This window comes from Mesocricetus auratus, unplaced genomic scaffold (genome assembly GCF_017639785.1).
Source record: "Mesocricetus auratus isolate SY011 unplaced genomic scaffold, BCM_Maur_2.0 Super-Scaffold_15014, whole genome shotgun sequence".
NCBI lineage: Eukaryota > Metazoa > Chordata > Mammalia > Rodentia > Cricetidae > Mesocricetus > Mesocricetus auratus.
In genome coordinates, this window is record NW_024429186.1 from 45,730,835 (window position 1) to 45,746,513 (window position 15,679).

The 15,679-nt window shown below is 45.0% G+C and overlaps 1 protein-coding gene and 1 long non-coding RNA gene across 7 annotated transcripts in view; one reads left to right on the forward strand and one right to left on the reverse strand.

Annotated features, from left to right (window-relative positions):
• Positions 1-14,150, reverse strand: part of Frmd6 (FERM domain containing 6) — a 73,587-nt gene extending 59,437 nt beyond the window's left edge. The window contains exon 1 of one of the 2 annotated variants that reach the window (XM_005072782.4): positions 14,036-14,150. The gene's annotated coding sequence lies outside the window, so the exon portion shown is untranslated. The remainder of the gene's footprint in view (positions 1-14,035) is intronic. The other variant, XM_005072783.4, reaches the window with a different exon arrangement.
• A 65-nt stretch (positions 14,151-14,215) lies between these two features.
• LOC106021348 overlaps positions 14,216-15,679 on the forward strand; it is a 150,817-nt gene continuing 149,353 nt past the window's right edge. For all 5 annotated transcript variants that reach the window (XR_005876289.1, XR_005876292.1, XR_005876291.1 and 2 more), the window contains exons 1-2: positions 14,216-14,367; positions 14,876-15,171. This is a non-coding gene — a long non-coding RNA (uncharacterized LOC106021348). The remainder of the gene's footprint in view (positions 14,368-14,875; positions 15,172-15,679) is intronic.

Below are 15,679 nucleotides of genomic sequence, written 5' to 3' on the forward strand. Positions count from 1 at the left end.
CCACACCCCTTATTTTTAGTTAAATCTTCATTCATTTTTCTCCCAAAGCTATACTTTTATATTCTGACTATTTTAAAATCTTCTGTTGGAGAACAGACGGGAAGCCAAAGGAATTCAGAACCTGGTCACTGTCATATCTCCTAATTTTTTCCGCTCTCAGACACTAAAAGCAATCTCTACTAAGATCCTGTTGCATACTATTCTTGTTGTTTTTTAGACAGGGTTTCTCTATGTAATAGCTCTGGGTGCCTTGAAACTCTGTACACCAGGCCAGCCTGGAACTCACAGAGATCTATCCCTCTGCCTCTGCCTCTACCTCCTGAGTGCTGGGACTAAAGGTGTGTGCCACCACTGTCCAGGTTTGTTGTCTACTTATCTCAATAATTTTCATTACATATTCTAGTATTTAAAATCTACCTTTCTAGCCCAACGGTGGTGCACTTGGGAGGCAAAGACAGGCCTCTGTGAATTCTAGGTCAGCCTGGTCTACAGAGCTAGTTCCAGGACAGGCTCCAAAGCTCTACCTTTCATGACCAGTCATGGTGGTGCACACCTTAGCCCCCCACCAATACTCATGCAGGCGGATGACTTGTGAGTTAACCTGGCCTACATACTGAGTTCCAGGTCAGTAAGGGATACACAGTGAGACCCTGTCTTTAAAAACAAAACAAACACACAAAAAAACTCAGGGGGCAGAGACAGGAGGATCTCTGTTGGAGGCCAACCTGATCTACAGAGTGAGTTCCAAGACAGCCAGGGCTACACAGAAAAACCTGGTCTCAAAAAGCCAAAAGAAAAAAAAAAACGTAATTCAGCTTTCTAGCTAGAATAACAATGTAAGATTTCTAGGAGTGGGCGAGTGGGCACCATAATATACATACTATTTGTCGAATAAATGAAAAAAATTGTACTTTTGAAAAGTGCTCATCGTTAAGATGAAGTATACACCTTCCCAAAGTGGTAAGCAGCAATGACTTATTAATCTAGAAAGACTACACATCTACACAATAGCACAGAATACTGACTATAACCACTACACATCTACACAATAGCACAGAATACTGAAGGTAACTGATACACATCTACACAATAGCACAGAATACAGAAGGTAACCCAAGTATTAGTGAATGAATACTCAAGCAGATTATGCAAATGCTATTGCAAAGGGTTGGGAATAACTTATCTAGAAAGTACAATTTGAGGGAGATTTTACATAACACTGCTTTTTTTGAGTTCTATACCATTACTGCAATTTTAGAGTACTATGTATGCACTAGAAACTAAATCAAAATAGCTAATCTGGTAAATCTAAAACAAACTTTCTTGGTACTAGTAAATTATATGCTCTTTGCTTTCAAGAAATAAACGAGGAGACTGGGGTGAGCTAGGTAACTCATGTAAAGATGACTGTCCAAAGTGGCAGATGCCAGGTGCCAGGTTTCAGCTGTGAGGAGCAATAGCACAGAGCCTAGATTCTGGAAGGAGGTCCCAGAAGAGGAAGTTTGGTGTTAAGTGCCACACAGGATGATGGAGAAGACAATTTAACTTGACCGAAGACTCTTTGAAATGACTCTGGGAAAAAATAACTAGCTACAGCACACATCCAGCAAATGCACAGCCTACTGGATGAAGCAAGCTCCAGTGAAACCAAGCAGCCCAACTCTAGTGATGTGGATATTGGCTCTCTGCTGGGCTCTGTGGGGCTACAGAGCCCACACCCACACAAAGAAGGTCACTGCCAGGGGTTCTGACTCTTCAAGGGCACGCATAAAACACAACTTTTAAAATATTAAATTTCCCAAGTTTTAAATGCTGGCAAATAAACGTGTTAGAAGCTAAATTATGTCTGCTGCCAATCTTGCTGGTGGGCCTCAGGCACACAAGTTTGGTTTGGCATGAAAAATCCCCTGCTAAGAAATCTGGATAGCATCCTACAGTCCCTGAAAGAAGAGACTTAACATTGATTTCAAAATCTGCTTAGAGTTGAGCACACCATATGCAGCATCCACCATGGAAAACACTGCACTGCAGAGCCCTTTGACACTGGCCTTGTGTGTTTCCTCAATACAAGTCAATTATACCCATCTAAGTAACTGGAGTGGCGTGCAAGCTTCAGCTGAAAAAACATGCAAAACCATAATAAAAAGGTGTTGACAGAGCAGTGCCTAAACCACAGTCCACTGGAAAAAGGCTATAATCAGTAGGCGCTCCACTATTCAAAAACCAAGTGCCACAATCCACTGCCAATGAAGTCTTTGCCCTTTTCAGCATTTCTCCATAATTAGTGACTTTCTAAAGAATCTTTTATTACCAAACAATAGCCAAATACGTTTAACAAAGTCTTAATTCTCCCAATCACGTGTAAGCTTTTAATACTTCAAAAACAATCCTTGCACATTCAAAGCTTAAGTGTCGGTGTTTTAGTACGCTTAGAGAAAGATAATTAGTATCAGAGACTTGTTTATTCATTTTGATGGCAGTATTACATAAAATTAGCATTATAATCCAAAGGTAATTCCAGGGGAAATTCTTGGTGCTCAATTATGATATAAAATACAGAATTACAAAAATTGCTTAATCATATGCTTACAAATAATGATCATGATGAAAACCAGTAACAAAGTATAGAACAAACACTAAAGAGAATTTTATTATTTGTCTTGACTCTTGAAAACCCTTAATCGTAATCTACTCTGTGAATGAGGACTTCCAGAGTGGGCCCTATGCATAGCCTGGACACCCTAAACCTACTGCTATTTCAGAAAACACTACCTCAAAGAACACATCTCTCTTCCTATAAAAGAACTCATATGCTGAATTCAAGAACAGACCACTGGACAGACAAAATAAAGACTCTTGCAAAGTGCTTTCAGGATACATTTTTTAGTCAAAGGCATTCAACTTGGAACTTCAAAACTGCATCAGGATGGTTTTCTTATTTCAAAACAGACTATATATCATCTGTATACCCAAGTCTTACCAACAATAACTGGGGGTGGAGGGTGGGAGGGTGGCTGGCATAAAGGCACCCGATTCCTGTCAGAACCCACTGAAGCTCTCATGGCTTCCAGCAATCCCATTTCTGAACTACTGCCCCATATTAAAATATACACAAAGCCAGTATTAAATGTTTATAAGCAGCAGAATTACAAAGTTACCTTTCACAAACTTTTCATTCTTTCGTGACGTCTCCAACTGGGTTTTTGTCCCTACCCTTGCTATCCCCACAGCTTTGGCTTTGATCTAGAATGATTTCGAGTCCAAAGAATGACTCTCCAACCTCACTCTGCTGACCTCTGAGCAGCAGTGACACCCCCTCACTCATGCTCTCCTCTTGGAGACATCTACTGACTTCAGGGCCATTCCCTGCTCTCCTTCAGGTAGTTCATTCTAAATTCAAGTATGTTGATAAATCATCCCAGGATTATTAACCCTGCACATCACCACAGTCAGAAAAACAACTCCTCTGCCCATGGTGTGGACAACGGTGTTAGTGACAACATCAAATACTCAAGGACGGGCTCACTCCATTGGAAATGTCTAAGTTCCTCAGCTTAAAATCCTTCCTTGAACTGTTGGCTTCTCCTCTTCTCCACCAACTACAGATGCTTATCTGCCCTACAGCTTTCTTCATGGGCCTTTCTCTGTCTGCACAAGTTGTCTCATGCACATTCTGTTGGCAACTTCCAAACTCTGGACCCTTTCCCTGGACTCCAGATTCCACAGCCAACCTCCCTCCTCTTCAGCTTCTCCACTTGGAAGTCAGTCAAAACAGCTTCCAGGAACCCAGCCCATCTCAGTCTTTGTCACTGGCACAATGAAGCAAAATGCTTTGGTGTTGCCCAGGTAGCCTGGTCTCAGGGCTTAGATGGCCAGAAGATGCTGTTTCTTCACAGATTTCTTGCCTATATCTCCCCACCTCCTCTCTGTCGTCTTTCAGGCAGGGTTACTTACAACAGCTGCTAACTGGTGTCCCCATTTCCACCTCTGACCACTCCTGCATTTCCCCACAACAGTCAGTAATTCTATCAAGACAAGGTCAAAGCACCCTCATCCCCATCACACTCTGCTCAAAACCCTCATGGCTCCCCACTTCACTCAGAGTAAAAACCAAAGTCCTTCTAATGGCCCGGGCTGGCCCTACCTGACAGTCACCAAAGCTCTCAGACTTCCGCTAGCCTCCTTGCTCACTATCCTCAGATGCATCCCATCTGAGCCATCACCACCCCTCTGCTGGAATGCTTTGTTCAGAACTTCCGCGTGGCTCCTTCAAGTTACTTTCTCAAGGAGGCCTGACTAAGTTACACTGTAGACAATCTGACTTAAAAACAAAAAATTGTAATGTAAAATTGATATACAGTTAGGTAAAACCATGCTTCAAGCTTTGACTTTTGACACTTCCCCAGCAGGCAACATGCAGAACCTCTTTCTCTCTCTGTCTGTCTCTTGATGCTGCAGGAGTGCATGTGATCACAAGACACAACTCCACAACTCACACTTTCCCCAGCACTGTGCAGCTAAGCTGTGCCGTTCATTAAGTTAGGTACATTTAACTTTCAACTCCCAGCATTCTTTTTTTTTTAAGATTCATTTATTTATTATGTATACAGTGTTCTGTCTGCATGTATGGAAGCTGCCATGTGGTTGCTGGGAACTGAACTCAGGACCTCTGGAAGAAGAGCCAATGCTCCCAACCTCTGAGCCATCTCTCCAGCCCAACTCCCAGCATTCTTAACTTACCATGAATATATCAGACAGGAGCCCAACAGCAGTGTCTGTTCCCCAAAAGTAATGTCCCCATCTACCTGGACCAGCATTCCTTTTGACCGCTTTTTGTTTCATACTTATGACCTTCTAAACACATAAAATATATTGTATTTCTTGTTTATCTCTTAATAGACTACAAGAGCCATGAGGCAGGGCTCTTTTCTCTATTTTGTTCACTTACATATCTCTGGGGTCTACAACATAAGCTGGCATATGCTGGTTGTATATTATGTTAAACAAACAATGGAGTTAAAACATTCAGTCATTTCAGTTTCTTAGTTTTTTTTCTAATATTTGAGGCTTTTTCCAGAACCCCAGGGAAGTTCCTGAAGATGAACTCAGTCTGGCTCACTACCTACCCCAGGCTCAGCACCCAAAGCTGGGGCTAGATATTGTACACTTGGCCACCACCACTTGTTTCCTAGTAACTGAGGCTCAATTTAACACTTACCTAGAAGCATCTAATCCCTTTCCCCACACGTGTATTTCACTGGCCAGGCAGACGAACGAAATTACTTAGTACAGGTCTCAACACTTCAAAAAGACACTGAACCTAGTTTCTGTGGCATCTGGTGCACACGTTTAGAGTAGTGTTCAGTTTACAAAAGTCTGACATTTTCAGAGCTCATAGGCAGGAAGAGGTCATGTGAGGTAGCAACCCTCTCCCCTTCGCCTCCCCTTCCCCCCAGCAACAGATCAGAATGATACAGCACAACTCATCCGGGCCTATAGCTGAGTTGGTAATTACGCTGTTTAGATGTAAATGTATCTTCCCAAAGTGCTTAAGTTAAGTTCCTTTTTGCTTAAATGCTCCCTCTGAAACTTTCAGACTATTAATTTCCTCTGAATGAATGGTTTTAAAATCTTAAACTCTGGGCCCAATAACAGAAAGTCATTAAGGGGTTTGACTCACAGTGTATAAACTGGGCCAATGGGGAGGGGACTGAGGAGTAGGCAACTGTCTCATACCAGTAATAGGGGCTTTGTTTGAAAATGTTCATGGTTAATTATGCAAGGTGTATGAGCAGAAAGCAGGGTCCTCAGCCACTCTTCAGTTTGAAAGCACTTTACCCAATATACTAATGACATAAAGAGATTATTTTTAATATGCAGATTTGCTTTTTGGAATCTGTAAAAAGAAAGAAAACAATTAGAAGAGAACTTCCTTCCATCAATTAGTGATCAATGGGAAAGGCCAGCTGTTCTTTCTGCATCAACAAACTGCCCAATATTTGAACAGAAATAGATTTTTTTGGAGAGGAAAATCTAATGAGCTAGTAGTAAACAAAGGCAACCTCTAAGAAGCCTATTAATCTTTGTATACAGTTTTCCCTTCGACCATAATAGCTAAAACCACTTGATTGTTTGCTGTATGTCAAAAACCAGCCAGATGTTTTGCATGTACCATTTTATCTAGTCACAGGAACTGTGTGGGGGCAATGAACCCTTCTATCACCCATCATTTTATAGGAGAAGGAAATGCAAAGCACAAGTCATTTCTCCAATTACCCAATGAGAACAACAGAGCCTGGAATCCAGGGAGTGACTTCAAAGCTACCCAGTGGAATCTGGGTCAGCATACTAGAGACACTGCTCATGATGACAGCCATGTTGTAGACTCAACCGAGGTGCATATCGGCATCTGAATGGATGAAGAAAAATTTGGTGTGTGTGTGTGTATGGGTTTTAGTCTATCATTTGCAGGAAAATGGCAGGAATGTGAACATCACCACATTAAATGAAATAAACCAAACTCAGTATTAGTTTTCTCTAATATGTGGTTCCTATATCTCATATACACATATGAAATTCATATGTGAGTGTGTGCGTGTGTACATGTGTGTGTGACAGGAAAACAGAAGCAATAGCCGGATAAAGCCAGGTGGTAGTGGTGTACACCTTTAATCTCAGCATATCTGTGTGTGATCAGCGTGGTCTACAGAGTTCCAGTATGGGCAAGGCTACACAGAGAAACCCTGTGGGGGGAGGGGGAGCTGGATAAAGGAAGGGCTGGGGGGAGGGGTAAATACAGCCAAATCACAAGACACATTTGAATGAAACCTATCACCATGTAAAATAAATATATGCCAATTAAAAAAAATCCTCATCGTTAGGCCTGTGGTGGCACAGGCCTTCAATCCCAGCTCTGAGGAGGCAGAGGCAGGCAGAGCTCGAGTGGCCTACAGAGTGAAGTTCCAAGACAGCCGGGGAAACACAGAAAAACCTGTCTCAAACAGACAAACAAAAATCCTCATCTTCCCACCTCAGACATTCCTGCCTCTCTTCTATACAGTTTTCAACCTAAAAGAGTCAGGTTATAGATCTCTGGTCAGCATATTTGAACATTTTCCCAGGATTATACATGACAAAATTTTGCTGTTGAAAGTAGTGTCTCATTCTAACAGGGCTGATGGTGACATACTCTTATGTAAAATTTCTGTAATTTTACCATCCACTGCCCACCTTTTTTAATGAGCCTAATCTGAAATGTTAAGCCTCGCCTGGAACCATGAAAATGTCCTTTTTTCCTTCAAGGAGACATGAGAGAAAGAATGTATCCGCATCCTTTGCAAGCTCTTTTTATCCGTCGGGTCTCTCAGTGACATCACAATCCCAGGCTTCTCCATAAGTGCTTCCTGGGATGGGCCACAGCACTCAGCGTCAGAACTTCACCACTGTGTTTGGTGAAGACTGGCTGCTTCCGAGGACATGTACTTCCTAGGGGAGAAGATGCAGAGGGCGAGAAACTGCAGAGAGGGAGAAAGCATAAATACAGGAATCCAAACGGTGAATGTCCTTCAGAGACAGGATCTTCTGAAGTTAGAGCTCATCTTAGAGCACTTGGGACCAGTAAGAAAACAAATCAACAGGGTCCTTGAGACCCCCACTCAGCTGTTTGCAGCCCAACACCTCACTGGCCGGCCTAGACAGGAGGGAGATGGGGAAGGGGGAAAAGAGAAATCCCAATAGCTCGGTGTAGAGGGCATGGTGGGGGGCATGGATGGACAGATGGGTGGACGGATGAATAGACGGACTGACAGACCTATGGACGCTGAGATTCCACCACACTACAGATCCATTCTGACTGACAGGTTGGACTACCTGAGCAGAGCACCACGCAGTGAATCAAAACAGGATAACCAACTTCTAGGTACTGAGCCTCCAGGCAGACTAGAACTAGAAGTACTGGGTTCCAGCCCTGAGTTCTCCCCTGCAGGGCAAACCCTGCACTGTTCTGAACAGCAGCCCCGTCTGTCTATCTGCTGTCTGGACCACACTGGGTCCCAAGACACTTCCACTGTGGCATGGTCATTAGGTGAGACGTTCTGCGAGTCATTCCACCTCTATAAATGATGGGCTAGCCGATAATGTCACCTAAGGCCCTTTTCAGTACCTTCAATGCTTAGCTGAAGTCTGGCACTGTTTAGCTGATAGACTTCAAACTCTATCTCATGAAGCTTGAGTTTCCTGTTGAACCTTCAGTGTTGACATTACTTTTAAAAAAATCATTTCATATCCTATTTTTGTTGTTTTAGCTGCTTTTAATGTTAAGATTATACTCTCAGTTTTGAAGTACTCAACTTTTTTTGAGCCATCAAAACATTAGTCACTACATATTAGCCCCACTATTCAACTGTCTGTTAACAGAATGGAGAAACTGGAATATAAATTAGTGGAAATAAAAGAAAAAGAATCATCACTACCTACATCAATTTTTTTTTTTTTTTGGTTTTGGTTTTTTTCGAGACAGGGTTTCTCTGTATTGTTTTGGAGCCTGTCCTGGAACTTGCTCAGTAGACCAGGCTGGTCTCGAACTCACAGAGATCCATCTGCCTCTGCCTCCTGAGTGCTGGGATCAAAGGTGTGCACCACCAATGCCCGGCTCCCTACATCAGTTTTTATGTATTATGTGACATTGTTGGGCTAACCACCCAACCCCCAAAAGGGAAAAGGCACAAGAAAACCAAGCAACCTATATTTGTTTGCATTTAGATGAAATCTAGGAACAGATTAAACGTATGTAGTAAGAAGTCAGAATAATGGTCCTCCTTGGACCAGATCACTTTGTGTTAGATGACTCCAGAGTTGTGTATTTCTCTGGTTATATGTAAGTGAGAACAGATTCAAAGAGACTCCAGAGTTGTATATTTCTCTGGTTATATGTAAGTGAGAACAGATTCAAAGAGATGAAGCAACATGACTAAAAGGTGTGGAAGAAAGCCAGCCAGCCACAGCAACTGTACAGCACATGCTGCTTCCTGTGGGGCGGATATTAATTACATTTCATTCAATGTGATCAGAGAGTCCGCTCCTGAGTTAGCTGCACTTAGGGGAAGACTTTTCTGTCACAGGGGACTGTGGCCGTATGGTAACACAAAGCACTGTTTTATATAAAGTATAAAAGTGTTGGGAAACATCTCAGGGTACTCCGCATCTAAGTCAATGCTTCCTCAGACTCTTGTCCTATGCGAACATTAACACAATCTTCTGATAATGTCAGAGTCTCTCCCTAGTTTCTTACTGTTTGAGCTCTGCCTCAATGGCCATTCAAGAGGGAAAAGACAAGTCAGAAAATGCTGAGCTGGAGACAACACTGCCTTCCTGTTCTACCATCTCCTTGGGACTACCATGGGTCACCTGTGAATTTGTTTCAACACATTCTTCTCTTCCTGGACAACACAGCCAGCTGTCAGAGCACTTACTTTCTTCCCCCTTCTCAGGGTTCTGTAACCTCTCTTTGATCAGTGTGATATATGCATGATGGTTCCACTTGATGCACATAAAGAGTGACCATACACAAACTTGCATTAGAAGTGATCACACCATGAAATCATGAAAGATGAGATGCACAGATGCCTGCTTCCATCTCAAACTCTCTAATGTCGGCCATTACTGGTGAAGAGCCCTTTGGTCCCACAGTTTTTTATCAAGCATGTATTAATAGCTTTCTCAAATGGTAGAGACCAATTAAATATCTGTATAATTATTAGCATTTACATACAAAAAGTTTCCATTCCTTAAAACATGAAGTGGCTGGGCAGGAGGTGAGCAATAATGGCATTCGGGTCCTGCACATTACTTAACAGCAAACTAGTGAATCAACACCAAGGGAGCCAAAGGTTTCCAGGACAACCATCAGTCAGCAGCCAGTCCCATTCCAGGCTGTATACAGACCCTAGGCAAGTCAATTCCTAATTTGTCCTTTGTGCAGCTAAGAAAGGTATTATTCTTTCAATTTCTACTTTTAAATAGAAAGTTCTCCCTACTTCAACACTGATTTTCACTATTTATCCTTCTAACTTTAAATTCTCCATGCAACCCAATGCTCAGTATTTTGCTACCTAGATCTTATCAAATTATCCCTTTAACTTGTTTCTACTTATTTATAGAGATCGGCTCTTCCCCAGGTAATGTACAATTATAAAAGCCCTCTCAACTATCTCCTACCTTCGAAGTTTGGCCACTAAAGCTGGCAATACTTAGCTTTGGAGAAAATACATTTTTATTAAAATTTCACTTCTTATAAAATTCCTTCACAGAGCTGCGCAATGGTGGTGCATGCCTTTAGACCGAGTACTAGGGAGGCAGAGGCAGGCAAATCTCTGAGTTCGAGGTCAGCATGGCTCATAGAGAGAGTTCCAGGACAGCCAGGGCTACACAGAGAAACCCTGTCTCCAAAACAAAACCAAAACCCAAAAGAAAAAACATGCATAAAAAAAACAACAACAATAAACTCCTTCACAGAAATCTTCTGTTTTGTACACAACCAGAACATAGCAAAATTACAAAATTACATAGTTATATGAAAGTCAGATGTGGTGGCTCATGCCTTTAATCCAAGCATCCCAGCACTAGGAGGCAGAGACGGGTGGATCTCTGTGAATTTGCTCAGCCTAGTCTACATAGGTCAGTGCTACATAGTGAGACCCTGTCTCAAAACAAAACAACAAAAACCTGACTCAGGTTTTATTAAAAACAACAACAACAACACAGCCAGGCAGTGGTGGTGCACACCTTTACTCCCAGCACTCAGGAGGCAGAGGCAGGTGGATCTCTGTGAGTTGGAGGCCCCCCTGGTCTACAAGAGCTAGTTCCAGGACTATACAGAGAAACCCTATCTTGAAAAACAAAAATAAATAAATAAAAAAGATAAAACAAAACTAAACAAAAACTCCATAATCATACAAAGACTGGTTGGAAATGTGCATCAGAGTCCTTTTGACACAGGTGTAAATTAGGAGTCTGGTCAGGCAGCGGTGGCGCACGCCTTTAATCCCAGCACTCAGGAGGCAGAGGCAAACGGATCTCTGTGAGTTCCAGGACAGCTAGAGTTGTTACATAGAGAAACTCTGTCTGGAAAAACAAACAAAGCGATCAATCTTCTCTTCTAAACTACTTGTTCAGACAAAGAAGAGGGCAGAGGGTTGAGGCTAGTCAAATAAGAACCAAATACACTCGAAACCACAAACTCTTACAGCTGGATTCTATTGAAGACTGTAAGCACCTGAAACTTTTTTTCTGTTAAAGAAAAACTGGGATTGGGCAACTAAAGAGAAACTTCTTTTAAGGTTAGCCACCTACATGCTATGTACCTCCTGTTTTTACACAACGAACAGATTGCATGTACTGCACAGGGTCTCTGGGAGGCGTCTATGGAATAACAAGAACCCTCTCTGCTTATGTGCTTTCTATTCTGGAGATTTAAAATAACATTAAAGTGACTTGGAGGAAGCCTGTGAAATGTGGTCCTCAACTCAGAAACGGGTCTATGGGATAATTTGTAGATGCCATCTGGGATCCAGGCAGCCTCATCAACAAAAGGGAAACTTGTTGAGATCATCCAAATCTAAAATTCACATACATTTTTACATCTGGACTGAATTAATCTTTTCTTGGTACTGGCTTTCATGTAATAAAGTAATTGTTTGCAGGTTTCATTAAACACACACACACACACACACACACACACACACACACAGCTTTAGAAATCAAAATGTATAACATCCAAGTTGAAAACTACAAAGAATTCCTTTATCAGAGAGTTCTCTGTGAGGCAGGAGTCATTTACACAAAACTTAAACCTGACGGCTCAGTCAAAAACAATTCTACTTGAAACTTGCATTCCAAGCAACTGCCACAAAAGGCTACACAGCCCATTATGTCATGAGTTCTGAAAGCCAAAAGCTCTATAAGCATAGTTAAATGTGGAATGGTCTACAACAGCCCCCAATTCAGCCAGCCCAGTTGAATGACAGATTTTTAAAAACCTATAGTGCACAGGCATGTTGTCTTAAAGACAGGGCCTCACACCTGCCCAGGTTGCTTTCAGACACTTTCCTGTAAAGCTAGGGGTATCTTACCTCTCCATGCTAAGACTGTGTACTTGAAGCTGCTGTCTTGCCCGTTAGCCCCCAACAGGAAGGGATGAAGAAGACAGAAAGATTTCCTGTGCCAAAATGTTTTGAGCCCTGCCAGAACTGCCCATTAGTGTGGCCCAACAGCGTGAGATCACAGGTATTCTGCAAGCAACTCAAACCCAGTGGGGGAAGAATTCTTCTTACAGCCAGTCCACTTTCTGGAGAAGATATCCTGCAGATAACTTGATACCGGATAGCCCCTACGATCTCCCTCCATCTAATAATCCTACCAAAGGTCTACTTTACTATAAAATATGAAGTCGGTCTATTTACAAAAAAAAAAAACACATTTCAATGTCAACTGCCCCCAATTGTGGAGTGCTCTCATTTTTAGTGGAAAACTGTCATTTCTCAAAACTACACCCACGGAAAATGATTAGGTGCTAGAAGTTTTACTACAAAGGACTGAGCAAAAGGCATCTGTTTCCCTGGCCCTTTCTGCTCTCTTCCCCTCCCCCATTCTCCATCCTGCAAGCCATTTGTAGGTCTTGGTTATTAAAACTTTCTACAGCAGTCTCAATACTCTAGATTCGGGATAAGGAAAACAAAACAAAAAAACCCTTCTTGTTCCTTTAACAAAGCTGGGCCTAAATTCATGCATTGTTCTTAAGAAGAAAACCCAAAAGTCACAAGCCTTTTAAATGACAGATGTATTACGGAAAAATTTCCCCGCCGAGTTTTGATGCTGTGAAAAATCATCTCCCTGAAACCACAGAAAGGAAATGACTTACATTCTTGGAAAATGAAGCCACTAGCAGCTTTCTCCAAAAGCATTCTCTAATCCCCAAACTACACCCTGTGGTAACAGAGGGTATTTGGTGCGAAAACTAAATGTAAGTTGATGCTTAGAAAGCCAGTAAACAAACATAACCAGGTCCAAAGAAAGGAAGGAATCATGCGTGGAAAATCCGGCAAGGTACACTTTCCCTCCACATTCAGAAGTGCCGAGAACCCTTGCGAAGTTTCCTTTCCCCGCTGTGGGCATTACACAGCTCCCGAGGGCAATGCTAGCAAAACAGACTGGCTGTTTAAATAAATAAATAAACAAAACCAAAAAAAAAAAAGTGTAAAGGGGCCAATGAGGTAATAGTTCTTCCAACACTAGCCACACAACTGCACGGTCTGCAAAACTGTGGCAGCTTTTATTTCAACTTTAAATGTGCTTGCTTTGACAGCTTTCCATCTATCCCTGCCTTGAAGAAAGCGCCCCACCACGAGGCTATAAGCCATCCTGGAACTCCAAGTGTTGTTTTAGTCCTGTAGACCTCACAGGGGTGGCCCCCAACTGTCCACATCTCCGCCTTCCCAGAGAAGCGACTAGTGGTCTCCTTCAGGCCGCACCCACCACTCGTGTATCCCTGAGGCCCCCTTCAGGGGCTTCCCACACTAGGCAATTGCGGGGACACCGGACGGCCGCACTGGGGTGCTGCCTTCCCGAAGCCGGCTGCCCGGCCTGCGCACACAACAGGCAATACCGCACAGCGCTCGGGAACACCGGGCTCACGACCGGCCCCAGCTAGTCAGACGGGGCGCCACAAGCAGGCGCCCCACGAACCGAGGTCCCGGACTTCGGGGCGCAGGATCGCAGCGCCCGGTACCCCCAGCTCTGCGCCTCTCTCGCGGCCGCAGCCCCGGCTGCCCTGGGGCCCCGGCCTGGGCGAGCTCCGACTCGCGGAGAGGCGACCTGCCCGCCCGGTGTCCGACGCCCATAGAGCCCGTGAGAGAGAAGAAAGACGCCGAGAGCGGCACCGCCGGGAATCGCACTTTAGACCAGCAGGGGGCACAGCGGCGGCCGGGGTGCACCGTCCCAGGAAAGGGGCCAGCAGGCCCGCGCCCGCTCCCGCGCGTACCTCCAAAGTCGCCAGCGCCAAGCGTTCGCCTCGGAACCGGCGTCTACTCCAGCGGCGCCGAGCCTTCTCGCTGCTCCCAGTCCCTCTGCCGCCGCCAGACCAACGCTGCGGCGGCCCCGCCCCCGCCCCCGCCTTCCGCTCCGCCCCCTCGAGCCCACGCCCACGTCCCGCCTAAGGCACGCCCCTCCCTGCCAGAGGTCCCGCCCCTCCCCGAGTTGGAGACCGAGGCCGAGCAGCGGAAGGAGCCGAGAGCTAGGGATCGTGGCCGCACGTGGAGCGCTGCCCTTCCAGCCCCATTCCGCCCCGGACCTAACCAATAATCCCGCGGAGGGGTGAGGCGACCTGGGGGCGAGGGAATGCCGGGGAGAGCCGTCTCTCCTCTGAGTCCCAGATAACTGAACTAGGCTCAAATGGAATGTATAGAGTGGACTCTCGTTTTGCATGCCTTTTCCCAGCGCGACGGAGGCCAGGGCGCGAGGGTTGACTGTCTGCTCCCCCCTCCGTCTGAATGGTCCACTTCTCCACTCTGCCCCCGCACCTCCAGCCCCCTTGACGCACCCTTGTAGGCCTAGATGGGTTACCTATGGGTGGCTGTTTGACCTGAGTTCCCGCTTGATAATTCGGAACAAACAGGGGCGGCCACTCCGAGAGGAGGCGGTCCCCAGTGGAGGAGTCTTCGTGACTCCTCGGTCCCCTCCAGTCCCGCTCCCACCTCGCCCTCACAGCTTTATCCTGCCTGCAGGATGTGGGCGCGGCCCAAGCCCATCCGCCCCCGCTCAGTCTGTCTCTCCAGGTTGACACAGCCTTTTCCTGTGGCCCTCAAAACGATGTTTGCCCTAGGTGAAGGTGGCCCGCGCGGCGGCGAGCGGTACAGAAGGCAGCAAGAAATGATTTCATTAACTCTAAAGACCCCAGGAGAGCGTGGAGGTTTCCTTGCCCCCTTTAGTAGTCAGGAGAAGTGACGTCCACTCCTCTGTTTTGCACACATCTGGACCTGCAGCGGTGACTGGAAGGTTAGGGAGAGCGACCCCAGCTGGCTGCGAGGATTGCCACCCACAGAACTACACACTGTGTTTGGTGTTCAGTGGGCGTTGCTGCTCTAATGAGGGGGCGGTCGGTGTGTCTGGCTTTGCCAGGTAGGTGCAGAGACCCGATAGAAGCTAGCTTTGAAATTGTCCTTTTCTTTCGATCCGTATATAACTACATAAACTATCTGTTATTGATTGAATAGATGTGCCTTATCTGTGTGATGGTTTGCATAGCCAAAGATGGCCTAGTCTGGGGTTCCTACAGATGCTTGAAACAGTAAGCTTTTGACTTAGGGTTTCTGTTTCTGTGATTAAACACCATGACCAAAACCAAAGGATTTATTTCAGCTTACAACTCTCAGGTCACACTTCATCACCAAAGGACGGCAGTGCAGGAACTCGGTGCAGGAACCCTGTGTCAGGAGCTGATACAAAGGCATGGATGAGTGTTGCTTACTGGCTTGGCTCAGCCTGCTTCCTTATAGTAACCAGGACCATCAACCCAGGGGTGGCACCTCCCCACCCCCAACACATGCACACATGTGAGCTGGGCCCTGGCCCTCTACATCAGGCATCAGTTAAGAAAACGTACCACAGGCCAGTGTGGTCAAGGCAT